The sequence below is a fragment of the Leguminivora glycinivorella genome, chromosome 19, assembly GCF_023078275.1.
Source record: "Leguminivora glycinivorella isolate SPB_JAAS2020 chromosome 19, LegGlyc_1.1, whole genome shotgun sequence".
In the NCBI taxonomy this organism is placed as follows: domain Eukaryota; kingdom Metazoa; phylum Arthropoda; class Insecta; order Lepidoptera; family Tortricidae; genus Leguminivora; species Leguminivora glycinivorella.
In genome coordinates, this window is record NC_062989.1 from 17450115 (window position 1) to 17464489 (window position 14375).

A 14375-nucleotide genomic window follows, 5' to 3' on the forward strand; every position below is an offset into this window, starting at 1 on the left:
AGTACCTCTCTATAATACTCGATCCTCTTTGTTGTTAATATTAACATGTTTAGTTCAGAATTACAATATCAACTTTGAAATTAATGAATACAAATTGGCTTTATTTAAACTTTTGATTAGCAGAAACGTCTACATTGATGCCACTATAGGCATAGAATAATTAATTGGCTTGTTCAGTGTCTTATGCCTTTGTTTCATGGCCTCAAATTAGTAGGTATGGTTCTTACGAATACTTAGAGATAAAAAATTCATCAGAATCCGATGGCCGTTTGTTTTATGATTCTATCTGTTGTTCAAGGAGATTCAAAACTTGTCAAAAATCTATGAAAACTGCATGCACCCTGTACAGGGTGGAATAAAAAGGACCGTTCAAATTTTGTAAAAACTTTTGAGGAAATAATAATGAACAACTTTTATTATGGGACCAATGATAAAATCGCGAAAAAAATGTGGCTGTTCCATAGAAATGAGCGGCGTCATGACGGTCGAAATGTATGAAACTGCTCATTTTTTTACGATTTCAGCGTTTGTCCCATAAAAAATCTTGTTCATTCATCATCATCATTCATCATTTCAGCCATTAATCGCCCACTGCTGAGCATAGGCCTCCGTGTACGCCACTTATCCCGGTCCTGGGCTAATGTCATCCAGAAGTGCCCCGCAGTTTTTCGAATGTCGTCCACCCAACGAGCCAACGGATGCCAGGCGCTTCTTACATCCGATAGCGGCCACCACTCGGTCAACATTTTGGTCCACCTGCCATCACTCTGCCTGGCAACATGCCCCACCCAATTCCATTTGAGTTTGCTTTTTCATTATGACCTCAAAAGTCGCTATGCAAAGTTTGAACAGCCTTTTTTATTACACCGTGTACACCTAGTTGACCTGTAAACAACTAAACACAGTATAATAAAGAGTACTATCGTACAGTATGGCCACTCCCGCTCCCCGCTGAAAATGCCGCCCATACCCTCTCGGTTACCTCACAGTTACCGCCTGTCAAAAACGCGAACAGTCGACCTGTCATATCTCACTAATACAAGCATGAGTAGGTATGCATTCACCTACACGAGCGTAGAATGTGTGCTAGAAACGCGCCTCTTTTTTAACCCCCGACGCAAAAACGACGGGGTGTTATAAGTTTGACGTGTCTGTCTGTTTGTCTGTCTGTGTATGTGTCTGTCTGTGGCATCGTAGCTCCCGAACGGATGAACCGATTTCGATTTAGTTTTTTTTATTTGAAAGCTGTGTTAGTCGGGACTCGGGAGTGTTCTTCGCCATGTTTCATGAAAATCGGTCCACTAGGTCGCGGTCGGGGGTTTTTCAAAATTTTAATTTTGTGGTTAGGTTATTTTATTATATAATTGATAGGTATGATGGCAGTATTGCTAGTGCATCATGCTGGAAGGACCTCCTTTAGTAGAACATCATAAACGAAGTTGACCTGTGTAGGTATGATGGCGGTTGCTAGTGCATCATACTGGCAGGACCTCACGCTAATTTGTCGCTGGAGCGTGCGGGTCGTGCCGCGGCCGATTGCGCCTGCGGCCATCGCAGCGACAAACGGTTGGGGTGACCACGATTCATATTTTTGATGGAGATTTAAGACGATACAGGAGCGAAAATGCTAAAATGGAAAGGGCTCCTTTCAATTTTGGAATTTTAGTTAAATAAACTAGTGTTATTAGCTAGATTTTTCAAAAAAAATTGTCCGTTATGTTATGAACAACTCAGTTAAAATATATTGCGAAAAAATCTTTAAAACCGAGGTTCCGCTCTCGACTGACTCCTCCTTCAAAACTTAGTCAATCGGAACGAAATTTGAGAATCTGAATAGCAATGAAATGGTCTGTGTCGGACCGTTTAGTTTTTTGGCTAATTGTTACCAATCTTGAGTATCACACTTATTTTTACGCCATAATTAAAAAAGCCTCCTGTATCGTCTTCAATATTTCACTCACAGCGGCCTCGATGCTTGATAGTTTTTTTTATGATTTGGTGATTGTTTGATGATGAGACATGATTTGGTAATTCCTTTTGGCATTTAATTTTAATATAGAGATGTAAGTGAAAAGTTCTGAAAAATTCATGGGCTGTCCAATAGATCTCTGCATCATTAGTACCAAAAAAAAAACTCTGGGTAATGTAAAAGAAACGTTTGCCGTCCAACCACTGCATTTCGTACAAACTTTTTAAACTTTCTAGGACAGTCCTATAGAACTTTGTACCATGGTCACCCTACAATTCGCGTCACGACGGCGCCCGCGCAGCACATTGTTTACTTCATTAATTGCCTCGTCCTTTGTCTGCCATCGTAGGACTATAGGTCCGCTAAGCTCGTTCACATTATAGCCAATTATAGGTTATGTTGCGTAATTTATAGATTCAGATTATCTATCACATAATAATTGTCTACATAAGTATGTTATAATTTCAAAAATAATATTTGAAATTGGCCAAACATTGCCTTAGACTGAGACGCTTGGAAAAATGAGAAGGAGGCCTTTGCCCAGCAGCGGGACACAACAGGCTTATTTAAGAAAGTATGTCTGTTTTACTATGAATAGCCTCAGCATAAATTGTCCAGGGGTCAGCGCTGATCTTCTGGTGAGACCAGTTTGTGGGCGACTAACGCAGCTGTAGGTGCGACCCATTTCTCGAAACTACAAGTTACTTTACAAGCGGTATTCAATGTCTAATATGATATGACAAGTTGAAAAGTGACTTCCAATTGTAACTTGTAACTTTTAGTTTTGAGAAATAGGCTGCACTGCCCCTGCGAAACATCTGAACACGGACATCCGAAACTTATAACTGTTTTTCTGTTTGAAGGAGCCGGGAAGCGGTAATTTCGTTTAGCACAGCGGCCTGAAATTTGATGCTTTCCGCCGAGGAGCGCAGAAATAGTTATTTGTTATATACAAGCGGGCAAAGTTGTATTTTAACACACGAGAAGTAAAATACATTTGCACCCGAGTGTAACACAAAACTTTTCCCCTCACTATAGCGAGGAAACTACAACGCAAAAAATGCGTTTATCACCGCTTCCAGTAGTTCCACAGGTGGTAAATCATCTTTATTACCCGATTCACCTACTTTTATCAATTGTAAAGCAGTTAATTTGACTTTATTCAAGGTCAAATTACTTTACCCACTAGTGGATAAAATGCGTTTTTACCCGCTGGTATTAAAGGACAAAACACGCGTTTCCGAGCTAGTGCAGGGAAATAGTTATTTGTTATACAAGGGGGCAAAGTTGTATTTTAACGCCGAGTGTGGAATTGAAAAACGAGCAAGTGAAAGGATTCTATAGTTGAACCACGAGCGAAGCGAGTGGTTCGAAAATAGAATCCTGAACTTGCGAGTTTTTTAACACACGAGAAGTAAAATACTTTTGCACCCGAGTGTAACACAAAACTTTTCCCCTCACTATAGCGAGGAAACTACAACGCGAAAAATGCGTTTATCACTGCTTCCAGTAGTTCCACAGGTGGTAAATCATCTTTATTACTAGATTCACCTACTTTTATCAATTTTAAAGAAGTTAATTAGACTTTATTCAAGGTCAAATTACTTTACCCACTAGTGGATAAAATGCGTTTTTACCCGCTGGTATTAAAGGACAAAACACGCGTTTCCGAGCTAGTGCAGGGAAAAATATTATTCTGCGTATATCGTTATGTTCAACGATACCACAACTTAGGTACCTACTTAAGGTCACATGTCCATTTGCTCACAACCTCCCACCTTCTCCTTTTACAAAGTCGGTTAATAAACTACGAACAAACATAAACAAGTTGATAATGATTCCATATAGATGTCGTGTTTACAGCTAAGGGTGCGCCAGATGAGAGATATGCTTTTGTGCTTAATGAAGTAATATTATATTATGTTCTTACTTTATATAGAAATCTGTGAGTACAACACAAGATAATCTAGTATACAGAGAGCATAGAGGAATAAGTAAGGGAAAATTTCTAACTCTATACATCAGTAAATGCGAGTTATTTATATAGGCACAGCTAAGTGACATCTAGCGACAATCGCGCGTCAACTACCGTAAATTATCAGTACTGCTACTTGTCAATAGATGTCGCGACGAACGAAGAGTCTAATGCTCACCAATTTTTAGCTAATATAACAATAGTATTAATCATTATTCTGTTTTCAATCATTTTGATATTGTGCTTTAACTGAAAATATCAATATAAAAATATGTATGCTGTGTAGCAAGCAGTAGGGTGTACTTATCACAGCAAAAAGGAGTGTACAAGTTTGTATTGGGTTGGCAACGCGCATGCGTCCATAGGTTACGGTGACCGCTTTCCATCAGGCGGACCGTATGCTTGTTTGCCACCGACGTAATATATAAAAAAGTAAGGATTAAAATAAAAAAGTAGATCAAAACTGAGCATGGATATCTTTATATTTGCGTACGTGATATCTTTAAGCATATATCTTAAAGATCATCATTTTCATGATGACGAGGCGTGGGTTTTGTATTAGAATTTTGTTTACCAAAATATATTTTTTTTTAGTATGAATATACGTGTAAATAATTAATGTAGGAGGATTTTGTGGTAATAAGTGAAACTGTTTGTACCTACATTAAACGTTTGTAAGCGTAAGTAACTTATGTACAAACAGTTTCACTTATTACCAAAAAATCCTCCTACATTAATTATTTACACGTAAAAACAACAACGACGTATTAATTATTTACACGTAAACGTTTGGATTCATACTAAAAAAATATATATTTTGGTAAAAATATGTAATATAATGGTTAAATATAAACTTTTGTAAGCGTAAGTAACTTTATTTTGTATATAAATATAAGGTAAAAATGATTTCTAATTTGTGAGTGGGTCTCTAGAAAGTAAGATAAGATAGCTTTTGTTTTGGTAAGACGAAACAATATTTTTCTCGGTGCTTGATTAAATTGCAAGGTAACAAATTGAAAGATAATAAAATTAATAATTATGTTGTCATGTCAACAGTCTCATTAAATTGAATCATGTACATGTACAAACACATTTCGTAATTTCATGATTTTCTTATCAAGTTAATATTTCAATTTCGTCACGATTTAGAAGTCAATGAACTGTGCGCGCCAGCTGATTAGGTATTTCGCCCCGCCGCTCAGCTGCGATGGTGGTGTAATGGTCAGCATAGTTGCCTTCCAAGCAGTTGATCCGGGTTCGATTCCCGGCCATCGCACTCTTTTTGATTTTTTTAATTTCTTTTTTGTAGTACACGATTGTGATTTTCTTTTGTTATTTTTAAATTTATTTAGTCCTACAAATTATTTGGGAAACTTTTAAAACAATACTTAAAAATTTCATCGATAAATAAAATTAAAACATTTTCACATATTTTTTAATTTATCTATTTCTTTACTTTACGATTTAACTGTTTAAAATTTAAAAAAAAAAGTTTTTCTTAACTGTTTAAAATTTAAAAAAAGTTTTTCAACAAAATACATGAACGTGATAAGTAATTTCGACTCATTAATAACCTAACCACAAAATTAAAATTTTGAAAAAACCCCCGACCCCGACATAGTAGACCGATTTTCATGAAACATGGCTAAGAACACTCCCGACTAACTCAGCTTTCAGACAAAAAAAACTAAATCTAAATCTGTTCATCCGTTCGGGAGCTACGATGCCACAGACAGACACACACACAGACAAACAGACAGACAGACAGACAGACAGACAGACAGACAGACAGACAGACAGACAGACAGACAGACGGACAGACAGACAGACACGTCAAACTTATAACACCCCTTCGTTTTTGCGTCGGGGGTTAAAAATTAAAAAAAAAAAAGAAACTTTACGTTCTTTGAAGTCAACCTCGGGACTACAAACAAAGATGTCTACAAAATTATGAGAATCTCAGCGATTTTCTCCTAATTCCTACTTTATATAAACAATATCCAATTTTCCAAAGGAGACCATTTTCCCATAATTTTGCCGTGTCATGACTCTAACTATGGAGGTCGTCACCCCTGAGACAATAGCGTTTATAATCCTTAAGACTGTCCACTTAGATGCATTTCGTTTTAGATACGGTAATCTTAAAAAAAGCTTCAGCATGCTATGGACTTATAAGTAAAAGTAAGAGTGAACCAAAAATGGATTTATCCCAGCACAGATTGCATGTCATGATTCATAACATTTATGTAGATTTCAACACGAGAAATAGGCAGTTAAAATAGTATAAAAATGTAGGTAAGCGGAGCAAAAAACTTTTTTAAATAAATATTGTTAGTGGAAAACCAGCATCACTAGATTGTTTATATTGCAATCAAATATTAAGAATTGTCAGAGTTATTCATTTAAAAAAAAATCTTCTAATTACTATTATTATACGCAATCTTCGTCACTTAATTGTAAATCATATTAAATATATTATTACCAGAAAATTACATAGGTACATTTATTTTGTATTTTTTTTGCATTTATTCCGCTCAGGTTTTTTTTAAATAATATTATATCTTTATTTCTTTAAACTTTACATTAATACATTTCTTTTTATAATGGCAGCTTTTTAAAATGACGAGCTTCTATTTTTTCTAATATTTTCTTTTCGTAAATCGTATCATCAGCAAAATGCCTATGTAGTCTACTTGTCTATCCATTCGCTGCATCAACAATCGCGACCGCGGATGCGCGGGCGCCGTTCTGTTGGCTCAATTACGTGGCTTTTACTCGACTTCGGCGCTAGTAGGGTTATGTGGTAAGGGTTAAGTGCGGTCATGTTCAAATTCAACAAAACGTTTTTAAAAGGTACCTAAGCCTTTTTCCTATTAAATTTGACATATTTGATAGCCGTTGTGTTAGGAAATCACTGATTCCAAACTTATCTATCATTGCAAAAATAAATCAAAACTACCTACTGATAAGGTGGGGTTTATTATGTTTCCGCATGAGTACAATCCTGTAGGGCAATCATGGTCGCGCGATAAATGATAAAACATCGGGCCGTCCCTATCGCTCTTACAAATAGTGCGATAGGGACGGCCTGCTGTTTTATCATTTATCGCGCGACCGTAATTGCCTGCCTGGTCTTAAAAGCAAGAGTAAATAGGTATAGGTAAGCGTGCTCCACCGTAGACCGCATCATCACTTACCATCAGGTGTGATCGAAAAAGTCACATTTTGTAAAAAAAAATTGGTTGCTTTTTACGGAACATTATCAAAATAAGCAAAGTCACATGAGTGATATGACCCATAAACTAATACATCTAATATGGACAAAGTAGGTATCAAAAAACCTCGCGACTGCTGCAAAATATCTTCCATTGACGAATATAATGCATTGGCGCGTATTGACATACAATTAAGGTTAAATTTGACAAATATATGAATCGACTGTGGGATATGGGTTGAATTGTGGCGTGGGCGAGAGGCTGGCAACCTGTCACTGCAATGTCACAATTTGGATTTCTTTCAACCCCTTTTTGCCAAGAGTGGCACTGAAACTTAGTAGTTCATGTGCTCTGCCTACCCCTTTATGGGATACAGGCGTGATTATACGTTTTAAATGACACGGTACACTATAAGACTTTCAAGGCAAGGCCAAGGTGCAGGTTCGAACCCAGACCCGTCATTATATCATATTGTTAAATAATGAGGTACTTATTACAAATAGTTAAAGTCTAAAATGGCATGTTTACAAGGTTAACGGTGATTGGTAACGATGTGATTGGTCTAAGGTGGTGACCTTAGTGTGACCATTTTTAATAAATTATGTGATAAATGCACTACAGATGATAGAACAATGATTTATATGACTCACTATACTGCAATATGCTTTTGGCTCCTAAAAAGCTCCGAAAAGCTCAGCTCCAAAAAGTAAAAAAGGGATATGTCACATGACATATGGGGGCTTATCGTATTAATAATTATTTGCAGGAACTGGGAAAAAATAATAATACATGTCTACTGAGTAATATGCATTTATATCGGATCTATCGCATAGATTTAAATCAACATTTCGTCACTACTTTGAAAAAAAACTTGTATCTTCTTCTGTCAATGAAAAGAAAAATGTAATAAGTATGTATGGAATGCTTACTAACTTACTGCGTTTTAACTTTGAGGAGCAGTGTGAGATAATAGTGACGATTTGCAATTATTTAACTTTAATTATATGGCTAAATAAAATCACAAAACAACATTCAATTATGTAATAACAATTAATACAAACATCGTGTGAACAAATAGAAAAGTAATTAAAATATTAGATCTGTCATAATTTCCTGTTATTAATAAAATGAACGGCAACATATAAAAATATTATAAACAGTATTTCAACTTATTTTACTTTTACTTTAGCCTACTCGGCACGTAATTCTATCTTTGTCATTTTACCTTTACCTTACAGAAGAGCGATAAAGAGAGAAATAACAATAGTCTACGGCGGAACGAGAACAATTGATTATTTCTTAGTGTGTTTTCACATTCTATCCAATGTCGTAGTACCCATATCCTATATATTAGAGGCGCCATCTTTGACATCTGCCTTTGATATCATTCCTACATCCGAGATTGGATCGGATAATGTGAAAATGCTTCTACTATCAGGCACTCCACCGGCTCGTTTGCCACCTATATCGTACAATAAACGATATCGATACGAGGAAGTATGAATCCATGCTAATATTATAAATGGGAAAGTGTGTGTGTGTCTGTTTGTTTGCTCGTCCTTCACGGCAAAACTGAGCGACGAATTGTCGTGATTTTTTAAGTGGACATAGTTGAAAGGATGGAGAGTGTCATAGGCTACTTTTTGTCTTTTTCTAACGCGAGCGAAGCCGCGGCAAAGCTAGTCTCATATAAGAAAAATAATGTTAGAGATGAGTGTTGAGGGATAGAGAGGGAGGGGTAAACCCAAATAACGATGGATGTATCGTGTGAAAGAGAATACGAGAAAGAAAGAAGTGAGTGCTGAGATAGAGAATAATGGAAGAGGAAGACAAGTTGCACCGACCCCACTTAAGAGGGCTTTCGTGTTAAAAATAGTGAAATCGCAACCGAGCGCTCGATCATACCGTGTGTGGTATCAAATTAAAGGGCTTTGCGAGTAGTGTATAAATATATATCACATTATAGGACTTTTTCTACTTGGTCTAACAAAATATGAGAAAATGTCCAAAAGTGGTTATAATTGTACCGGTGAAGGCTCGTTTTCAAAAAATTGGCAAAAATCAATAATAGCAATTTATAATCACTAAGGCATAACAGCAATTTAAGTAAACGTTGCAGATTAATTTAGTACAAAACTTACTTCGATGTGATGTAGATTTTCAAAGAAATTGTCACTTAATTTTAGGTAATTTCTGAAAAAATTGAATTCGCCTTAGGCTAGTTTACTCTTTTTCAAAAACTTAAAATAAAAATCTAGTCTGAAATGATTGTGGTACAGGATATACGAATTATAAATTTACCCGTTTTAATATTCAAAATTGTCCAAATTTTACAAATAAGATCGACTGATTAAGCTCTATACGTGCGTTTTTCTAAACGTGCATTAGAGAAAAAATCATAATTAATTTAGTGAGATAGTTTTCAAAAATCCAGTCTTATAAAAATCAAGATAATAAGATGCTCTAACTGGAACTTGAATTAAATAAATCTATTGGATAACGGAAAGTGTAGTATTTCACCGACTAAAACTATCAATTTTACATTCTTTTGACGTTTTTTTTGAAAGCAGCCTTAACATGGGATAAGGTTAGGATGATGAAGAAGAAGATACGTTATTTATGTAAGTATTGAAACAACGTTTTCGGCCATAATGAATATATTTCTCTTTCAGCTTACGCTAACCTAAACCTATTTCTATCTCTTTCGTTCAGTCATTCATTCATCCCTTTCTTCCTAATGTGTATTCAAACATGCTGTCTCTTTCATTCAATACGTTTCGTTTTACACGTTAAGTAATGCACCTTATTACATTTAATACCAAGTTAAAGTACTGCTTCTTATAACCGTGTGTCAAAGTGTCAGTTTCTCTTCCTACCAATACACAGATTGAGCTGTGAAGCGTGATGGATTACGTGCCAATTAACGGACCGTTAAAACTACGTGAGAAAGTAAAAGCCACTCGTTAACGGTAGCTGGCGGCGTTGTCAATAACATCCTGTAATGAGTATGTGCGTTTGTATTGCAAATAGAAATCATAGTCAATTAAAGTTAGTTTGAAGTATTTTCAGTATTTTGTACTAGATAAATGTGATTTCCGGTGAGGAAGGTTGCCAGAGCGCAACGAATGTGTTAGAATCACCAACGCGCATGTACAACACCTGACATATTATCACATTTGTAGGCATAGAAGAATAAGTAAGGGAAGAATTGTAACTCCATACATCAGTAAATGCGAGTTATTTGTGGTGACATCTAGCCACATCTCGGACACTGGCGATCAAATATATGAAAGAGGCGCGTTCCTAGCACACATTCTAATCTCGTGTAGGTGGACGCGTACCATGCTTGTATGAGTGAGATATGACAGGTCGACTGTTCGCTGTTTTGACAGGCGGTAACTGTGAGGTAACCGAGCGGGGGTGGGCGGCACTTTCAGCGGGGAGCGGAAGTGGCCATACTGTACGATAGTACTCTTTATTATACTGTGATCTAGCTACAAATCATCGCTTCAATCACGCATCAAATTGCGTAAATTATCAGTACTGCTACTTGTCAATCGATGTCGCGACGAACGAAGAGTTTAATGCTCACCAATTTTTAGCTAATTTTACAATAGTATTAATCAGTATTCTGTTTTCAATTCCTTCTAATCTTATAATATAAGTTGTGAACTGTTCTAATATTAAATTTTTGCCAGACGAGACACTGTTGACACCTGGTATCGCGTAGTGGTACTGATAATTTACGCTATCTGATGCGTAATTGAAGCGTGATTGTCGCTAGATGTCACTACAAATAACTCGTTTGTAGATAAACACACTTGTTTCAGATTGAGCTAAATATGTTGTATTGAGCAATAAAACATAAAAATACCTACCTGACTATTAGGTAGTTACTGTGGAAAAAAAGCTAGTAGGTAAGTGTCAGTCAAATAGTCCAAGACATGTTTATCTTGCCAAAAACTAATTTTTGCAACGCCTATTTTTTCTGTATTCGTATTCCATTTATTGTAAACGATAAAAAATCTGTTCGTATAATATGATAAATTGATGACTGTTAAAATTAATGTTTACAATTATCTCTGTTTGCAATGATGGATACACACTTATATTTTTCGCCACCTCGCTCCATCAAAACAGTCAAAACCTGAATATGTAACAGTGCTTTAAAACTTTAAACATCAGCAAATTAACAATAAAAGCCTTTTTTCTTCCGTATTCTCCCCTTTACGGGTATCTTGGTAATAAATCTGCTTTGAGTGTGAATTTATACTTAAAGCAAAATGGTTGTAAAGACCAAAACACACCAGTAATAATAGTATTTTATGCAACAGGCGTTTAAAGGGGGTCAAAAAAGACGAGTGGCGTGTGTAACAATTTGAGGTGGGTAAAAATTGTTATTAAGACGCCACGAGTAGGTATATTTTGACTAGGTTAAACACCGTTGCATTGCAAACAATACTTTTTCTACGACCATGCACTTAGTTTTTAATAGTTTTCTTGAATAACTTTTGTGAAGTTCACACTGTTTCCTTTATTTTGACGCAATGGTTTGCACTGTCAGCTCAGCTGCCCAAAGTCTTCCCGCGCAGGCGCGCGGTATCGTTATAACAATGCGTTGCCATGGTTACAGAGCCAAACAATGCGTTTTCATTTTTTTCGATACTGCGCGCATGCGCTGAAAGCCAGCGGACGCTGGCTTTGGGAATAGACTTTTGTGTAGGGTGTTAAAGATCTATGCACGACCCTGTAAATGACGAATAAGAATTCGGGAGTGCAAAAAAATCTTAATTACGATATTTACTTAAAGCCTGACCTGACCAGAAATATATGATTACGCGCCATCTTGCGGAATTTTATTAGAACTATTTTCCTCATACTAAACTGAACCGTCACCCCATACATCAGAATAACAGCGCCCTATTTAGGGTTCCGTAGTCAACTAGGAACCCTTATAGTTTCGCCATGTCTGTCCGTCCGTCTGTCCGTCCGCGGATAATCTCAGTAACTGTTAGCACTATAAAGCTGAAATTTGGTACCAATATGTATATCAACCACGCCGACAAAGTGGTAACATAAAAAGTTAGGGTTTGTTAGGGTAAGTTTATACACTCGTCTATTTAGTTGTGGCTTTGCAAGGCCCTGGTGTTCATAGGCTACGCTGACTTCTTGCCACGTATGTTCCACAGTAAAAGACATACGCCCGTCTACTAAGTTGCGCGTGAGTCAGTCACCCTGCGGCCTTGCGCGCGCGCCGAGGCCGGTCGGCGCAGGCCCTTATATGGGGCACGCGGTGCTTCCCGTCACGTGGGCCTTCTAACTGCTGTGAAATTGTAATATATTACATACATTTACGTCTGGTTTTTCATCCCATAGCCAAGTATTTAGTCCATCATTTTCATCAAATAGCCATTGGCTATTTGCTCGGTTTCCGGTCAGTGACTGGCAAGAGGTTGCGCAGGATCGGGACAGGTGGCGATCTCTCGTTTCGGAGGCCAAGATTCACTTTGGATCACTGAGCCAAAATAGTTGGTTAGTTAGCCTAGTTCATTGACTTCATTGTAGAGTTCATTAACTCTCTCTCTTTCTCTCTCTCTTTCTGTGCGTGCGTCCCATGACAAGGGCAAATCGGGCAATGGCATTATGGTAGTATCCGCTCCCCCTATCCCTACGTTACGCCTATGAAGGGACCTAGTCTTTAACAGAAAAACATGAAGTCACGATCCTCAGCATTGAGGGAACGACTAAAGAAAGTATCTGCTCGTTTTACCCCTTTAAATATACCTATTTTCTTAGGGTCAAGCTTATATATATTCACATACTCATACCTGTATCTCCAAAAGGGATAGGAGGACGTGGAACTGTAAGGGGTAATTTTCTTTGCCAGCCTTTACCATGAGATTACTCTCATTTACTGAAGAGTTAATATTCTAATAAATCCAGAATTACTACTAGCGATAGTTCATCCCGCCGTTTAGTTGTGTGAGGTAACATTTTTTGGAGAAATGCACAGTTGAAAACTGTCAACGATTTAAGACGATACAGGAGGGGTCAATTCTCCATACAAACGCTCTCGACTATTTCCTTCCTTGTTTCAGAAGACAGAGCAATGATTTTTTCAACACAGATATTTATTATCTTTACCTGTGTTGGACAGTTCTGATTTTTTTTTATATTCTTATTTTTAAAGACACTAGAGCCAAAAAACGGCCTTATTGACAATGGCGCAAAAAAAGGTGTGGTATTCAAAATTGGTAACAATTAGCCAAAAAAACTAAACGGTGCAACACAGATTATTTCAATGTTATTCAGATTTTCAAATTTCGTTACGATTGACTAAGTTTTGAAGGAGGAAACAGTCGAGAGCAGAACCTCGATTTTAAAGATTTTTTCGCAATATCTTTTTCCCCTCACTAGCTCGGAAACACGTGTTTTGTCCTTTAATACCAGCGGGTAAAAACGCATTTTATCCACTAGTGGGTAAAGTAATTTGACCTTGAATAAAGTCAAATTAACTGCTTTAAAATTGATAAAAGTAGGTGAATCTAGTAATTAAGATGATTTACCACATGTAGAACTACTGGAAGCAGTGATAAACGCATTTTTTGCGTTGTAGTTTCCTCGCTATAGTGAGGGGAAAAGTTTTGTGTTACACTCGGGTGCAAATGTATTTTACTTCTCGTGTGTTAAAAAACTCGCAAGTTCAGGATTCTATTCTCGAACCACTCGCTTCGCTCGTGGTTCAACTATAGAATCCTTTCACTTGCTCGTTTTTCAATTCCACACTCGGCGTTAAAATACAACTTTGCCCCCTTGTATAACAAATAACTATTAACGAGTTGTTCTGAATGGACATTTTTTGTTCAATAAATTTAGCTAATAACACTAGTATATTTAACTAAAATTTCCAAATTGAAAGGGGGCGCCTTTCTATTTTAGCATTTTCGCTCCTGTAGCGTCTTAAGGTGGTGAATGTTATGGGAATGTTGTCAATCGTGAAAACAAGTACGAATAGGTAATATTGATTCGAACAATGTACTGTAGTATATCCTTTTATACCTTGTATTCAAATGCTGAAAAAGAGATTTTATTCATTTTGTTGAGGTAAGTCGCAAATTACATGTTTAACAAACCTTCGCATTTATCAGATATAGATAGATATCCTTCTATATTACAGATAACAATTTGCCAGCAAATCAATGTCCGTCTGCACCAG

At 36.8% G+C, this 14375-nt stretch overlaps 1 protein-coding gene and 1 non-coding gene across 2 annotated transcripts in view; both read left to right on the forward strand.

Moving 5' to 3' along the window:
* The window catches only part of LOC125236602 (GAS2-like protein pickled eggs), a 201569-nt gene that overhangs the window by 147734 nt on the left and 39460 nt on the right, over positions 1–14375 (forward strand). The gene's annotated exons all lie outside the window — the stretch shown is intronic.
* Trnag-ucc lies at positions 5149–5220 on the forward strand. The gene has a single exon. It is a non-coding gene; the product is annotated as a tRNA-Gly (tRNA).